The 18007-nt window shown below is 39.9% G+C and overlaps 1 protein-coding gene across 3 annotated transcripts in view; it reads right to left on the bottom strand.

Annotated features, from left to right (window-relative positions):
* Positions 1 to 1683, bottom strand: part of SPICE1 (spindle and centriole associated protein 1) — a 63220-nt gene extending 61537 nt beyond the window's left edge. The window contains exon 1 of one of the 3 annotated variants that reach the window (XM_067738874.1): positions 1564 to 1683. The gene's annotated coding sequence lies outside the window, so the exon portion shown is untranslated. Of the gene's footprint in view, positions 1 to 33; positions 826 to 964; positions 1096 to 1563 lie in introns of those variants that run through there. The other 2 variants (XM_067738875.1, XM_067738876.1) reach the window with 2 other exon arrangements.
* Positions 1684 to 18007: the final 16324 nt, after the last annotated feature.

Raw genomic sequence — 18007 nt, 5'->3', positions numbered from 1 at the left:
TGTCTGCTGCATAACGCTGAAGTACAGAATTACCTTTCTTCCAGTTGCTCCAGTTTAAAACCTTAGCATCACCTTCTCTCCCTTCTTGTCTCAAAGCTAATCAGACACCAGAATCTATTCATTCTTTCCCTCAAACATCTCTCTCATGTCCCCCTTTTTTCATCTCTACTATGAATGTTCTTGTCCAGGTTCTCATTATTTCCCCTAATTAATCTTCCTTTCACTCATTCACTCTCCTACTTCAACATCCATCTATTATTTCAACAAGTATTTTGAAAGCACCTTCCAAGAGCTTGGCACCAGATACAGCAAGAAAGTAGAATAACTCTGGACCCTCAAAGAGCTTAGCTTGTCCGACCGCAATTAAATAAGGAATTGCAATAAAAGGCTAACGTTGGAAGTAAATTCAGTGTCATAGAAATACCTATCTTACTCTACACAGTGAGAAAAAAGGCCACCTCCTCCCTCTAATTCCCCTAAAAATATTGAAGCTGAGAGCGGAACTATGAATAAAAGTTAGAAGCTGGGGAAAAAATGCTCCAGGTCGGGGTCGGGGGAGGGCACTTACAAAGGGTTTGAGAGGTTCAGTTTGACTAACAAAGATTTGAGAGGGTAGGAAGGCTAGAAAAAGGATAAAAAAGAAAGGCAGAGGCCAGATTATGGCCTTGTGAGCCACAGCAATTTGAACACTAACCTAAAGACCTATAGGAAGCCACTGAAGTGTTTTAAGCAAGGTCAGTTACGATGGGATTTAGTAAAACCACTCTGATCAAATTTGATCAAAGGGAAACAAGACCTCTTTCCAAACACTATCCCTCCAATCACTCCTACCCAGATATAAGGATAGAGGATGGCTCTCAAAACTTTACTTCCTTCCTCAAACGATTTTAACAGCGCTCCCCTGCAGAGAGGAATCCAGCTCAGCTCGGCACTCAATCTCTCCGCTCCGTGCGACCCAGCTGACCTTTCTTTGCAGTCATTTCTCCTCTCACATCTCCCACACATCCTAAAACAAAGCTCTCGCCTTCCCATACAGTTCCAGCCGTTCCTTACGCTCTGCTTGGAACACCCGTCACACTTCCACTCCCTTTTCCACGGGGTTAACTCCCACTCACTCTTCAAAACTCATTCAGGCGGGCCTTCCTGATAACCCCTTTCCTAACCTTCAACTCGACTTAAATGACCCTCCCTGTCCCCAAGTACCCCGGGTAGTTTGTCTCTCTCCCATGAGACCGGAAATTCCTTGAAAACTACATTAGGGTACCCCAATTTCTAGCTCTGCGCTAAGTGCCCGAAAGCGGTGCGCACGCGCACACTCAGGATGCTCCTGGGAGAGCGCGCTAAACACAAACACACCCAGACAGGCATCCTGACACGCACACACACTCGCAAAACACACGGAGTCGCGGGTGCACTTTCCGTAGTAGGGATCCTCAACCCAGGCGCCTGGATACCCAGGGAACAGAGAGGAAGACGCCACGACCGTTCGCCCCGCCCTGTAGCCCCTGTCCCTAAGATTCTGTGGGGCGGGCTGCAGGCCTCCGCCCCGTCGTCGCAACCTGCCTTGCAGTTTCCTGACTGCTGCCTCCACCACGACTAAAACTCCAGGCTCCAGAATCGCACAGCCGGCCACAACTTAACACAGCCCGCCGCTTCCGGGATGTTGCCTAGGTTACCCCAGCCCCGCCCCATTCCCTTGCGTAATTCCGCCGAGGCCAGTGCGCAGGCGCCTCCCAAGATCTGGCTTACGCTATGAGATAAAAAGGCTCTTGCGTGTCTTCCCTTGGCTCCCCTGTCGGCAGGGTTCCGGGCATAGCTTTGGAGGATAGGCATGTATCATTAGCCAGGTTCTTGTGAATTCTCGGAAAGCAAGATGTTGTTCCCCACACCAAACTTGACATGTCACACTTGCTTTCACCTCTGTGAAGATATGTTTATTAAAAAATATTTATTACTGGGCTGCTCTGGTGGCGCAGTGGTTGAGAATCTGCCTGCTAATGCAGGGGACACAGGTTCGAGCCCTGGTCTGGGAGGATCCCACATGCCGCGGAGCAACTAGGCCTGTGAGCCACAACTACTGAGCCTGCGCGTCTGGAGCCTGTGCTCCACAACAAGAGAGGCCGCGATAGTGAGAGGCCCGCACACCGCGATGAAGAGTGGCCCCCGCTTGCCACAACTAGAGAAAGCCCTCGCACAGAAACGAAGACCCAACACAGCAAAATTAATTAATTAATAAACTCCTACCCCCAACATCTTCTTAAAAAAAATATATATATATATTTATTACTACCTACCAATGTGCCGGAGACTATGTTATATTCAGCGGACTCTTAAAACAGGCGAAGTCCCTGTCCTCAGGAAGCTTACTGTGTAATAGCAAACAGTTACCAACAATACAAATGTCAAATTAAAACTCTTACAAGTGCTAACAATTAGTCATACTAAATAGATACTAAACTTACAGGAATATTTGAATTACTAGGAAAGCTGAAAAGCAAGGATGAGTAAATTACCAGGAACAGGTAAAGCCTTCCTGCAGAGGAAGCCACATATGCAAAGGTGTGTGGCAAGTGCAAGGGAGTGGAAGAAGTCCAGTACCTCTGGTGTTGGTGTAAGGAAGGCTGACCTAATTGGACGGAGCCAAGACAGGCAAAGCTGCGTATCCCATGTTAAGATCTTCACAGAGCATTTCACTGGAAAACAGAGTTAATTTGCTCCAATAATACAACCTCCTTCAGGTCCTGGTTTTCTACTGTTAAGACATACCCATACATGGGCCAGCAAATACACATTCAACACCTTCTAGATGCAAAGAACTGCCTTCTAATAGTTTCCACTCTGATTGAGGAAGTTTGATGTAGTTATATTCAATGGTCAGTCAATATAATCATCCCCTGCATACATCTTCAACTCCCTGCCCCTCTCTGAGTTACTGTAAACTTGGCAAAACCACAATCCTGGCCATTTCAACACTGTATTTACTAAGTGCCTGAACCCTTCCAGATAAAACTGGAAGGAGAAAAACACTCAGCCATGCTGACTTTAAATTCATGATAACTAATTTTAAGCGGGCCTTTAAAAATGACTGAAGACCACAGTACCTTTCCCTGCTCTATTAATTCTCCTACCCTCCCAAATGACAGCTTTATACCTTCTCTCGTGCTCAACATCTCTTCCTCTGTCCTCAGTCTCAGCCAGTGACCTTGCTCCCTACTTCATTGACAACACTGAAGCAATCTGAAGAGAACATCCATAAGCTCTCATCACTAATTCAATCCTCCTATCAGCATCGTTACCCACCAAGCTGCCTTCCAGAAGCTCAACAAAATCCAAACATGAGAAACATGAAGAACATTACATCAAGGTACATAATAACCAAATTCAGTGACAAAGAAAAAACTCTTAAAAGCAGCCAGAGGGAGGACATTACAGAGGAACAAAAATAAGGATAACATCATATTTCTCATCAGAACTATTGCAAGCAAGAAGACAGTAAAACATCCTTAATGTATTAAAAGAAAAATACATGTCAACCTAGAATTCTATATCTGTCAAAAATATATTTTAAAGATGAGGATGAAATAAATATGCTTCCACACACAACTGATAAAATTTATCACCAGCAGACCCCCACTATGAGGAATGTTAAAGTAGGTACTTCAGGCAGAAGGAAAATGATACCAGATGGAAATCTGGATCTACACAACGACAAGCACTGGAAATAGCTACAGGAGTAAGTATATAAGATTATTTTTCTTATTATTTAAATCTCTTTAAAAGATAGTTGACTACTTAAACAAGTATAATAAAAATGTATTGTGATGTTTATAATATATGTAAAGGCAAAATGCATGGCAACAATAACATAAAGTCCAGAGGAAGTATATTGTTGTAGGCTCTTATACTATTCTGATGTGTTATAAAATCACCTGAAGTTAGACTGTGACAAGTTAAAGATGTATTCTATAAACCCTAAAGCTAACACTAAAGTAGTAAGAATTACAGCTAAAGGAGATATGTATAAAAAGAGATATTATAAAAGAGATAACAAAAAATAGTTGATTAAAAGTAGGCAGAAAAGTGCAAAAAAAGGAAACAAACAACAGATGAGAGAAATAGAAAAAAACAGCAAGGTGATAGATACAACTCAATTATTACATTAAATGCAAATAGTCTAATCACCTCGATTAAAAGCCAGAGATTGTCAGATTAGATTTTTTTAATTGCTGCCTATAAAAAGAGACAGACATTTATCAATAATATAAAAACACAAGTAAGTTTAATGTACAAGGATGGGAAAAGATATATCATGCTAACACTAATCAAAAGAAAGCTGGAGTGGCTTTATCAATATTTGATGAAGTAGATTTCAGAGCAAAGAATATTACCAGGGGTAAATAAGATCATTTGATGATGGTAAAGGGGCCATTAAATCAAAAGTATACAACAATTATAAACATTTATGCACCTAATAAGAGAGCTTCAAAATAAATGAAGCAAAAACTGATAGAACTGCAATGTGAAATAAAGTCCACAATTATAGTCAGAAATTTCAATCCCCCTCCCTGAATAACCTATAATATAAGTAGGTAGAAAATCAGCAAGGTTATAATAGGCTTGAAAAACATTATCAGCCTGATTACATACATAGAATACTACTCCAACAACCAGCAGAATACAAATGCTTATCATATGTATACAGAATTTTTAGCAAGATGGACAATAATCTGGACCATAAAGCAAGTTTCAATAAATCCAGAAGGATTCAAGTTATACTAGCTATGTTCTCTGACCACAATGGTTAAATCCAAGGAGGAAAGAAATAATAAAGATTAAAGCTGAATCAATAAAATAGTAAAGAAAAACAATAGAGAAAACCAATGAAACTAACAGCTGAATCTTTGAGATGATTAATTAAATTGATGAACCTATAAACAAATTGATCAGGGGAAAATTACATATAAATTACCAATATTGGAAATGAGAGAGGTGACAGATTCTACAGATACTAAAAGAATAATGTAATATGTTGAACAACCCTATATAATAAATTCAACATCATAGGAAAAAATGGACAAATTCCTTGAAAGACATAAATTACCAGACTTTCTCAAGGAAAAATGGATAACCTAAATAATCCTATATCTATTAAAACAGTTAAAGTTGCAATTAAAAAAAAAAAGAAACCTTCTCACAAAGAAAGGTACAGGTCCAGTTGGCTTTACTGGTGAAGTCTATCAAACATTTGGGGAAGAAATATTACCAATCCTACAGAAACTCTTTCAAAAAAGTTGAAGAGTTGAAGAGGAGGGAATAATTTCCAACTCACTCTATGAGGTCAGCATTATCCTGATATCTAAATCAGAGAGAAGTTTACAAGAAAACTACAGACGAATATCCCTCATGATTATAGATGCAAAAATTCTTAGCAAAATTTTAACAAAACTCATTTAATAAAATAATTATGCTGAGTGAAAGAAGCCAAACAAATTTTAAAAAGGGTATATACTGTGTGAGTCCATTTATGAGGCTCTAGAAAATGAAAGTTAATGTAGTAACAGAAAACAGACCACTGGATACTTGATAATAGAAAGGAAGCAGAGAGGAAGCAGGAGAGAGGTTTAAAGGAAGAAGAAAACTTTAGAGGATTTTGGATATGTAGAAAATGGTTTCATGAGTATGTGTGTCTATAACACAGGTGATATATATGCTTTAAATATGTGAAGTTTGTTGTATGTCGATTATACCTCAAGAAAGCTATTTATTTAGCTTCTCTGGTCAGTCCAAATATGAGCCAGATATGCTCCCCCATCCATAAGATGCTCTACTTCTGCTTAGTCCACCTCCAGATCCCCCATCCCAAATTCTCATCAGAGTATTTCTGAAGTCTTCCCTTTATTTACTTTATAAACCTTTCCCACTCCCCTCTTGTCTTTGAGTCTCCGCCAAATGCAGGTGATGGTGGATGATCCTTCCTATATCAAACGCTGAATAAATAGTTTCTGTTTATTCTCATGTCAATAGTCTTTGTTTCCACAACTGCTTCTATTTTTTATGACACTGATTTTTTTTTAATATGGGGAAGATTCGTCTTCAGTACTACTATGAAAAGAATCATACTTTTTATATATTCTGATTTTCGAAATGTAAAAATACCTAAACTGGGATATAAATCATATAGATCTCTGGTTGGTTATGAGGAACAAAAAATAGGGAAGCTGGCAAACATGACCAAATCAGGACAATTCTGGGTTGATTGTTGCAGAGGTTATGGTTTGGCTTCCTGGACTGACTGCTGCAGAGATTGTGGGTCAAGTTCTATTGTTATATATCATCTGCCCATTGTCTGTTTGAATATTCAGTCACAGACACCACCATGACTAGCAAACAAGAGATCAAGAGCAATGCAACTGTCCACCACTGCTCATGCCAATGAGTTGAGACTGATTCCTATTCCTTCTAGAGATTAGGTAGTATCATTAATAACTTCTGCCAAAGTTAATGATAACTTCATCTTATAGTCTTTTCTATTTGTACAATTCTCACCATTGAGAAGATTGCTCTGATTATTAGGATAAACAATGAGTCAGCAATTCCTCCGGGTAGAGTACCTGTACAATCAAGGGTGGTCTCCTTTTGTAGCTTGCATCTGAGTCAGAATTTCCATCCTTGGTGGTTTATAGAATTAACATCTAGGTGTATAAAGAAGTCTTGGGATGCTATTACTAAACTGGATAAAATCTTAGTCTGAGGCAAACAAGACCATGTGTTCTGCCTGCAAAGGAAGTAGTAGCCTATAGGGGCACATGGAGATCAGAGAAAAAAGATTTTATCATAAAATGAAATCAGAACCAAGAACTTACATACTTAGACCTCTATTAGTCTCTTCCAAGTGGCAAGTATTTGGCCCATCACCCTACAAAGTTTGTTGAATTCAAATTTAGAATTACCTGGGGTCTGATCAATAGATTGTACTAATTGATTCTTTCTCTGGGAGAAAGAAAACTAGCAGAGTCACAGGTTAATGTGTTTAATGTAGTTTGTCCATGTAGGTGCAAGTGGAATAGCCATTGGCTATAGTTCTCCGTGATCTCATTTGATGCTAGCCTATACGTTTTCATTGTGAGAATCCAATGATGAATGGCGTATCCAACAGTCAGTAAGGCTGAGGGCAGAGGGTCCTATCTGGGGCAATCTAAGAAGAGTGACTATGTCCTGATCCAACAATTATAATAAAGAGGGGGGAAAAGGAGAGAAGGGAGCATTCTGGGTAGAAAACATCAGTGATCTATATAGTAATAGAGAAGGAGAATATCAGTAAGTCAGTCAAAAACAAAACAACAATTAGACAGGGGTCCTGGTACAATGTCTTAGTTGGAATCTGTCCACTTTCCAAGGCCATGTGCTTATTCCAAAGGTCTTCAGTCCATTGTCTATTTCCAAAGATCAGATGCTTCTAAAGAATCTGTGATAATACTCAGCTTGAAGTCCCCTATTGGAGTAGATTTCCAGTTATATGGAACTGAGTTGCTTATTTAGCTGTGAAAAGTTGTCAAAAATTGACTTACTGGGCTTCCCTGGTGGCGCAGTGGTTGAGAGTCCGTCTGCCGATGCAGGGGACACGGGTTCGCGCCCCAGTCTGGGAGGATCCCACATGCTGTGGAGCGGCTGAGCCCATGAGCCATGGCTGCTGAGCCTGCGCGTCCGGAACCTGTGCTCCGCAACGGGAGAGGCCACAACAGTGAGAGGCCTGCGTACGGCAAAAAAAAAAAAAAAAAAAAAATTGACTTACTGAAGTTTCACTAATATATTTGTTGTGTTAAAAAATGATTAAAGAAGACAACTTAGGTGATACAAACAAGCTTTACTTAACACTTCATGAAGTAGAGAATCTCCTTCTGGAGAACTGCAAAATGGGGTAGAAGGAAGGAAGCTTTTACAGGATAAAGAAAGAAAAGGAAAGAGAAAAACAGAAAATATCTGATTGGCTGGGGCCCCACTGTCAACCATGTTTGGGTGAGAAGGCCAAGAGCTGGCTTGCATTTGGGGACTGACCGACTAAATATACTGCATTTCTGGTCAAGTAGAGCATTTAAAGGGATGTGAAAGTTATCTAAGTTTCAGTTTACTAAATGTGGCACCCCAGGCAGGAGTGGCTCCATCTTGGGCCTAGAAAGGTATTTCAACAGTTGTTAACAGTACCTAATAAGGTCCCTTCCAGTGAAGTTCAAGAGAGGTTTTTCCCAGTGTCTCTTCCAATAGATGAAATTTCCTAGTTGATGATCACGAAGAGCCAATTTAAGAAGCGTCATGTGAAGCTGGCCTTAACGTGTCCATTATAGGACCTGCAATATTTTGCCACATCTGCATGCAGCGGAAAAGAGTCTAATATCAGGGGTGAAATTTCTAAAAGTATGTGCCTTCCTGTTAACAGTTCATAGGGATATAACCAATGTGTCGCTGAGACATACGGCCAAAAGGGCTAGTGGGAGTACCTCTAGCCAAGAGAGCTCAAGAATTTCTGAAAGTTTTGCTAATTTTAATCTTATTTTTTAGTTTTGCTAATTTTAATTTAATTTAATTCCATTGGTTCTTTTCATCTTTCCAGAAGCTTGTGGGTGGTAAGGACAGCATAGTTTTTGAGAAAGAGTGATGCCTTACAAAGTTCTTTTATAGTAGTTCATGTAAATTGTATGCCTTGGTCACTCAATATAAAAGCTGGTATATCCCAGATTCGAAACACAAAATCAAGCAGCGTTTTAGAGACTGCAAAGAATGTCCAGCAAAGAAGATTTTCAGCAAGAAAATGCTGTAACCCATCCTAAAAATACATAAATCCCATGGAGAGTGGAAGCTGGATAAAATCTATCTGAAGGTGTTCAAAGGGTCCTGGAGGTTTTGGTTCCTGGCCATGCCTCATCTTTACAGTTTTTCCAGGATTATGTTGTTCACAAGTAACACATGTCCCCAAAATAATCTCAGCTGTCTTTTAAAGTTTTCCCACCAACATTGATTTAAGATAGTAAGCAATATGTCTTCACCATGATGCGTAGTTTCAAAGAGAAATTCAGCTAATATCCATTTGAAATCATCTGGTGCCATCAATCTGTCATCTTGAGAGTCTCAAGGATTATCTAAGTGAAGTATACACCACACTTCTTCCATTCTTCCTCTTCCAAATCATGGGCTGGATTTTTGATGTGGATATTTGATAATGGCTTCTTTGTCTCAATCCAGAGATTTGTCTTTTAGGGAATTAGTTAGTGTCACAACCTTGGTTAAGCCTGCTTGTTTGGCAAAATTATCTACTAGAGCATCTCCTTTAACTTCCATTTGATCTTTTTGTCTCTGTTACCATGGGCCTCAATCTTTACAATAGCCATTTCACTGGGAAGTTGAAGTGCATCTAAAAATTTCTTAACTTGTCGTCCACTTTTGATAGGGATTCCAGCAGAAGTGAGAGAATCTTTTTGTTTCTAAAGCAGCATGTACTACTCCAGAAGCATACCTGCTATCTGTATATGCGTTTATTCTCTGGTCTTCGGCTAACTGACAAGCTCTAATAAGTGTTATAAATTCTGTCGTCTGGACTAACTTTCCCTCAGGTAGAGGACTCTCCTGTAATGGAGAGTTGAGATTAGTGATAGCATTAATGATGGCATGGTAATCTCCAGTTTCGATTCTGAAGTATGATCCATCAACAAATACTATTCTCAAAGGGAGAATTCTCAAAGGGAGAATCCTCTCTAATAAAGCTGAGCGAGGTACAGAAAGTCCCTAGCTGAAGCAAGACGATTGTGAGGTTCCATTTCTAGTAAGGGCAGGAGAGTGGCAAAATTCAGGGTGTTGTGCAGTTAATAGTAATGTGAGACGGAGAAGGCAACAGAAATTCATAAGGGGTTAACTGACTGACTTAAAAGTGTTGTGTGGAGATTGGTTCAAGATAGCGGAGTAGAAGGACGTGCTCTCACTCCCTCTTGCAAGAGCACTGTAATCACAACTAACTGCTGAACAACCATTGACAGGAAGACACTGGAACTCACCAAAAAAGATACCCCACATCCAAAGACAAAGGAGAAGCCACAATGAGACAGTAGGAGGGGCGCAATCACAATAAAATCAAATCCTATAACTGCTGGGTGGGTGACTCACAGACTGGAGAACACTTATACCACAGAAGTCCACCCACTGGAGTAAAGGTTCTGAGCCCCACGTCAGGCTTCCCAACCTGGGGGTCCGGCAACAGGAGGAGGAATTCCTACAGAATCAGACTTTGAAGGCTAGTGGGATTTGATTGCAGGACTTCGATAGTAATGGGGGAAACAGAGACTCCACTCTTGAAGGGCACACACAAAGTAGTGTCCGCATTGGGGCCCAGGGGAAGGAGCAGTGACCCCACAGGAGACTGAACCAGACCTACCTGCTAGTGTTGGAGGGTCTCCTGCAGAGGCAGGGGGTGGCTGTGTCTCACCATGAGGACAAGGACACTGGCAGCAGAAGTTCGGGGAAGTACTCCTTGGCGTGAGCCCTCCCAGAGTCCACCATTAGCCTCACCAAAGAGCCCACTTAGGCTCCAGTGTTGGGTTGCCTCAGGCCAAACAACCAACAGGGAGGGAATCCAGCCACACCCATCAGCAGAAAAGTGGATTAAAGTTTTACTGAGCTCTGCCCACCAGAGCAACACCCAGCTCTACCCACCACCAGTCCCTCCAATCAGGAAACTTGCACAAGCCTCTTACATAGCCTCATATACCAGACGGCAGACAGTGGAAGCAAGAAGAACTACAGTCCTGCAGCCTGTGGAACAAAAACCACATTCACAGAAAGCTAGACAAGATGAAAAGGCAGAGGGCTATGTACCAGATGAAGGAACAAGATAAAACACCAGAAAAACAACTAAATGAAGTGGAGATAGGCAACCTTCCAGAAAAATAATTCAGAATAATGATAGTGAAGATGATCCAGGACCTCAGAAAAAGAATGGGGCAAAGATCAAGAAGATGCAAGAAATTTTTTTTTTTTTTTTTTTTTTTTTTTGCAGTATGCGGACCTCTCACTGTTGTGGCCTCTCCCATTGCGGAGCACAGGCTCTGGACGTGCAGGCTCAGCAGCAATGGCTCACGGGCCCAGCTGCTTCGCGGCATGTGGGATCTTCCTGGACCGGGGCACAAACCCATGTCCCCTGCATCGGCACGCAGACTCTCAACCACTGCACCACCAGGGAAGCCCTGCAAGAAATATTTTAAGAAGACCTAGAAGAATTAAAGAACAAACAAACAGAGATGAACAACACAATAACTGAAATGAAAACTTCACTAGAAGGGATCAATAGCAGAATAACTGAGGCAGAAGAATGGATAAGTGACCTGGAAGACAGAATGGTAGAATTCACTGCTGCAGAACAAAATAAAGAAAAAGAATGAAAAGAAATGAAGACAGCCTATGAGACCTCTGGAACAGCAATAAACGCAACAGCATTTGCATTATAGGGGTCTCAGAAGAAGAGAGAGAGAAAGTACCCAAGGAAATATTTGAAGAGATTATAGTTGAAAACTTCCCTAACATGGGAAAGGAAATAGCCACACAAGTCCAGGAAGTGCAGAGAGTCCCATACAGGATAAATCCAAGGAGAAACACGTCAAGGCACATAGTAATCAAATTGACAAAAATTAAAGACAAAGAAAAATTATTGAAAACAGCAGGGGAAAAATGACAAATAACATACGAGGGAACCCCATAAGGTTAACAGCTGATTTCTCAGCAGAAACTCTACAAGCCAGAAGTTAGTGGCATGATATACTTAAAGTGATGAAAGGGAAGAACCTACAACCAAGATTACTCTACCCAGCAAGGATCTCATTCAGATTCGATGGATAAATCAAAAGCTTTACAGAAAAGAAAAGCTAAGAGAATTCAGCACACCAAACCAGTTCTACAACAAATGCTAAAGGAACTTCTCTAAGTGGGAAACACAAGAGAAGAAAAGTACCTACAAAAACAAACCCAAAACGATTAAGAAAATGGTAATAGGAACATACATATCAATAATTACCTTAAACGTGAATGGATTAAATGCTCCAACCAAAAGACACAGGCTCGCTGAATGGATACAAAAACAAGACCCATCTATATGCTGTCTACAAGACACCCACTTCAGACCTAGGGACAGATACATACTGAAAGTGAGGGGATGGAAAAAGATATTCCATGCAAATGGAAATCAAAAGAAAGCTGGAGTAGCAATATTCATATCAGATAAAATAGACTTTAAAACAAAGAATGTTACAAGAGACAAGGAAGGACACTACATAATGATCAAGGAATCAATCCAAGAAGAAGATATAACAATTATAAATATATATGTACCCAACATAGGAGCACCTCAATCCATAAGGCAACTGCTAACAGCTATAAAAGAGGAAATCGACAGTAACACAATAATAGTGGGGGACTTTAACACCTCACTTACACCAATGGACAGATCATCCAAACAGAAAATTAATGAGGAAACACAAGCCTTAAATGATGCAATAGACCAGATAGATTTGATTGATATTTATAGGACATTCCATCCAAAACAGCAGATTACACTTTCTTCTCAAGTGCACACGGACCATTCTCCAGGATGGATCACATCTTGGGTAACAAATCAAGCCTCAGTAAATTTAAGAAAATTGAAATCATATCAAGCATCTTTTCTGACCACAACACTATGAGATTAGAAACCAATTACAGGGGGAAAAACGTAAAAGACACAAACACATGGAGGCTAAACAATACGTTACTAAATAACCAAGAGATCACTGAAGAAATCAAAGAGGAAATCAAAAAATACCTAGAGACAAATGACAATGAAAACACGACGATCCAAAACCTATAGAATGCAGCAAAAGTGGTTCTAAGAGGGAAGTTTATAGCAATACAATCCTACCTCAAGAAACAACAAACATCTCAAATTAACAAATCTAACTGTACACCTAAAGTAACTAGAGAAATAAGAACAAATAAAACCCAAAGTTAGTAGAAGGAAAGAAATCATAAAGATCAGGGCAGAAATAAATGAAATAGAAACAAAGAAAACAATTACAAAGATCAATAAAACTAAAAGCTGGTTCTTTGAGAAGATAAACAATATTGATAAACCATTAGCCAGACTCATCAACAAAAAGAGGGAGAGGACTCAAATCGATAAAATTAGAAATGAAAAAGGAGAAGTTACAACAGACACTGCAGAAATACAAAGCACCCTAAGAGACTACTATAAGCAACTCTATGCCAACAAAATGGACAACCTGGAAGAAATGGACAAATTCTTAGAAATGTATAACCTTCCAAGACTGAACCAGGAAGAAATGGAGAATATGAGCAGACCAATCACAAGTAATGAAATTGAAACTGTGATTAAAAATCTTCCAACAAACAAAAATCCAGGACCAGATGGCTTCACAGGTGAATTCTATCACACATTTAGAGAAGAGCTAACACCCATCCTTCTCAAACTCTTCCAAAAAATTGCAGAGGAAGGAAAACTCCAAAACTCATTCTATGAGGCCACCATCACCCTGATCACAAAAGCAGACAAAGACACTACAAAAAAAAGCAAATTACAGACCAATATCACTGATGAACATAGATGCAAAAATCTTCAACAAAATACTAACAAACAGAATCCAACAACACATTAAAAGGATCATACACCATGATCAAGTGGGATTTATCCCAGGGATGCAAGGATTCTTCAATATATGCAAATCAATCAATGTGATACACCATATTAACAAACTGAAGAATAAAAACCATATGATCATCTCAATAGATTCAGAAAAAGCTTTTGCTGAAATTCAACACCCATTTATGATAAAAACTCTCCAGAACGTGGGCATAGAGGGAACCTACCTCAACATAATAAAGGCCATATACGACAAACCTACAGCAAACATCATTCTCGAAGGTGAAAAACTGAAAACATTTCCTCTAAGATCAGGAACAAGACAAGGATGTCCACTCTCATGACTATTATTCAACATAGTGTTGGAAGTCCTAGCCATGGCAATTAGAGAAGAAAAAGAAATAAAAGGAATACAAATTGGAAAAGAAGAAGTAAAATTGTCACTGTTTGCGGATGACATCCTAAATATGCTGCCAGAAAACTACTAGAGCTAATCAATGAATTTGGTAAAGTTGCAGGATACAAAATTAATGCACAGAAATCTCTTGCATTCCTATACACTAATGATGAAAAATCTGAAAGAGAAATTAAGGAAACACTCCCATTTACCACTGCAACAAAAAGAATAAAATACCTAGGAATAAACCTACCTAGGGAGACAAAAGTACTGTATGCAGAAAACTATAAAACACTGATGAAAGAAATTAAAGATGATACCAACAGATGGAGAGATATACCATGTTCTTGGATTGGAAGAATCAATATTGTGAAAATGACTATATTACCCAAAGCAATCTATGGATTCAATGCAATCCCTATCAAACTACCAATAGCATTTTTTACAGAACTAGAACAAAAAAATCTTAGAATTGGTATGGAGATACAAAAGACCCGAATAGCCAAAGCAGTCTTGAGGGAAAACAATGGAGCTGCAGGAATCAGACTCCCTGACTTCAGACTATAATACAAAGCTATGGTAATCAAGACAATATGGTACTGGCACAAAAACAGAAACATAGATCAATGGAACAAGATAGAAAGCCCAGAGATAAACCCACACACATATGGTCACCTAATATACGATGAAGGAGGCAAGGATATACAATGGAGAAAAGACAGTCTCTTCAATAAGTGGTGCTGGGAAAACTGGACAGCTACATGTAAAAGAATGAAATTACAACACTCCCTAACACCATACACAAAAATAAACTCAAAATGGATTAGAGACCTGAATGTAAGACCAGACACTATAAAACACTTAGAAGAAAACATAGGAAGAACACTCTTTGACATAAATCACAGCAAGATCTTTTTTTCTTTTTTTTCTTTCTTTTTTCTTTTTTTTTTTTTTTTGCAGTACACGGGCCTCTCACTGTTGTGGCCTCTCCTGCTGCAGAGCACAGGCTCCGGATGCGCAGGCTCAGCGGCCATGGCTCACGGGCCCAGTCGCTCCACGGCATGTGGGATCTTCCCGGATCGGGGAACGAAACCATGTCCTCTGCGTCGGCAGGTGGACTCTCAACCACTGTGCCACCAGGGAAGCCCAGTGAAGCAATTTTGAACAGAGTTTCATTTCAAGGTGTCTGCAGACCAGTAAAAAAAAATGCTGCCCATTGAGTCTAAGAAGTTTATTCTCTTTCTTTTCTAAGGCACCTCTCAGATGAACAATTTTGTTCAAGCCCATTGTTCCACACGGTGGCCATTGAAGGCCCAGATCATCCTTGGGGAAGTTATGCCATTTGAAACACAGGTGCAAGAATTAGAACTGTAATGAGTCGACATATAAGAAGTAGGAGTTCTTCCAGAAGGAAGAGAGGAATTAGACTTAGCTGACCCCATAAGAGCTGGCAACAAACAGTCCATTGAAAGTCATGCTGTGCACTTTGAGTCTTGAGCCCCCAGTGTGATGGTAACTGCCTCCAAATGTAGACCCAACAAGCTACACCTCCAGGCAGGTGTAGAACCAGAGAGGAAGCTCTCTGTGGATCAAGGCCAAACTCTGGGGACCAAAAAAAAATTGAAACACAAGCATAGTCTTATCTAGGCTAAGCAACGTATGTCCAAAAGGATGCCAGGCAAGTGAGAACCATACTGGTCTGTGAGACCAGCTTAAACAAAGAGCTTAAAAGGCCTATGCCTGTGTTCTACTCTGTGATAAACAACACTTTTAGATGACATAACATAAAACAGAAGCAGAAAAGAGAGCAAAAAAAAAAAGGATAGAAAGGAATGACCTGACCCCACCAGAGATGCCAAACAAATGGGAACCAATAACAGAACCGGGGTATCAAACTGAGACTCGATAACCAAAGAACTCAAAGCAAAGGGCAGAATTCAGACCCAGTGCTGACTTACTTACCATGTCAACGCCTATAAGTGGACTCGGTGGGTACTGCACCTGGTTGAAGGCTGGAGTCCGTGATGACAGGCAGTGCAGACAACATCTCAATGGAACCTTCAGGAACACTATGGAAATAAGGACCACCCAAGGAAAACAACCAGAAGTTATTTATTCAGAGCTTGCTATAGTAAGCCACCACTTGTGTTTGGCAGAGACTTGAAGGCAGGGGAGTAGGAAAGCTTTATAGTGAAAAAAAGGGAAGGTTTTCAGAAGTGCTCTGATTGGATCTTGGTGGCATGGAGAAGCTGGAAGCAGGCGCATTTTATGGTTTGTAGAACATATTTGGTTTCCCCTGACTGATCCTAAGTTGGAAGCAGGAGCAAAAATTGGAGAAGCTGGCAATCACTGACCAAGTCCTGACTGTTCTGGGCCATTTGCTACAGAGTTTGTGGTCTGGCTTCCTGGACTGGCTGCTGCAGAGGTTGTGCGTCGGGCATCTGTCATCATACATGGACTGCGCATTGTCTGTTTGTGTGTTTAGTCTCTCACAGTGGAAGCTGGGCATTGTAGATATCTTTAAAACCTGGCTGATGGACCATGTTTTACTTTTTAGCTATTGAACAATATAGTCAGATAATAATATTTGGTCGTATAACATTTTATGCTTTCTAATATTGACACAATTTCAAATACATTCTTCCCCCACCCCCCTTTTATCCTTACAGCGATCTTGTAATCCTGGGGAGGTTAATTACCGAATGTCATTCATTGGATTTGGACTAGAGTTAGGAGTCAGTCACAGTATAGCCTGATTTGCAATGTAACACTCAAATTGTCTGGTATAGATATCATCTATAATGGCTTTAAAATAAATATTTTGGGCTCTAGGGGATAAAGGGTCTGTTCCAACTGTTTCTAAATTCATTACTTAAAGTTAGGATAAATGATTGAAGGGTCATAGCTCCCTTCAAATCCCTACAAGGCTGTCATGTGGAAGAAGGATTAAGTTTATTCCTACGGCTCCAGACGGCAGAACTCACACCAGTGAGTGGAAGAGAGGCAGATTTCAATTTAAAATGTGAAATATCTTTCTAATAATGAGACACTTGCCCCCCAAAGAAGGAGTCACCTTGTGAAAGGGCCAGTTCCTCACTCCTCTTAGTGTTTGAGTAGGACTCCATGATCCTACTCCTCTAGAAAGTGCTTGAACTGGCCAGGCCAGCTAATCTCAAAGGACATCATAAACTTCAAGTTCATGAAACTTTTTTAAATTATAAAAAGAGGCATAGACATTTTAAATACAGCAATTTAACATCATTCAAATTCTGGATGAAATTATCATGCTATGTTTCTCAAAAACAATCAGTTCTATTTTAAACTTTACCCCCAGACTCTTCTTTAAATCAGTATTTTTGTCCTCATGCCGATATATTTTCAAAAACATTTTTTTAAAAGTAAAAAAATTTTAAATTCTAATAAAAGTACTAATAGGAAGTCATCTAATTCAATCGCCCATCTGCATTGCTTTCTGATTGTGCGCTTATAACTTTATACCAAATGTATTGCGCTCATTGTTTTTGATGTTTTAATAAATTGTAGTAATTCAATAAGGTTAAAAAAAGAGAGAAACACTTCCCATTGAATGGTAAATGCTAGGATTTTAATCTGTAATTCTTTGAACATGATATTTTTCCTTCTTTGTGGCTTCTTTTTTAATGTTCCCTCAGGTTGAACTCAATTATATTCTTTTCTAGTTTACAAATAACTTGAAGCTGAAAGAAAAGAGTCCTTCTGACTTGTGACTGATGTTCTGCCAGGACTTCCGAGGGATCCTCTTCTCAACCCACCCTTTACCTGCCTCTTCAACTGTTTAAATTGACTCCCCTAATTTTTTCCTGAAGGGTATCTCCTTTTGATTTGGGGCTGCGGTTTCTCTCCTGAAAAACAATACAGAATCCTGGGGATTCTGCTAAATCTAAGAAGTCATTGCAGAGGTA

This window comes from Pseudorca crassidens, chromosome 5 (assembly GCF_039906515.1).
Source record: "Pseudorca crassidens isolate mPseCra1 chromosome 5, mPseCra1.hap1, whole genome shotgun sequence".
Lineage (NCBI taxonomy): Eukaryota > Metazoa > Chordata > Mammalia > Artiodactyla > Delphinidae > Pseudorca > Pseudorca crassidens.
This window is presented reverse-complemented; position numbering and strand designations above follow the sequence as displayed.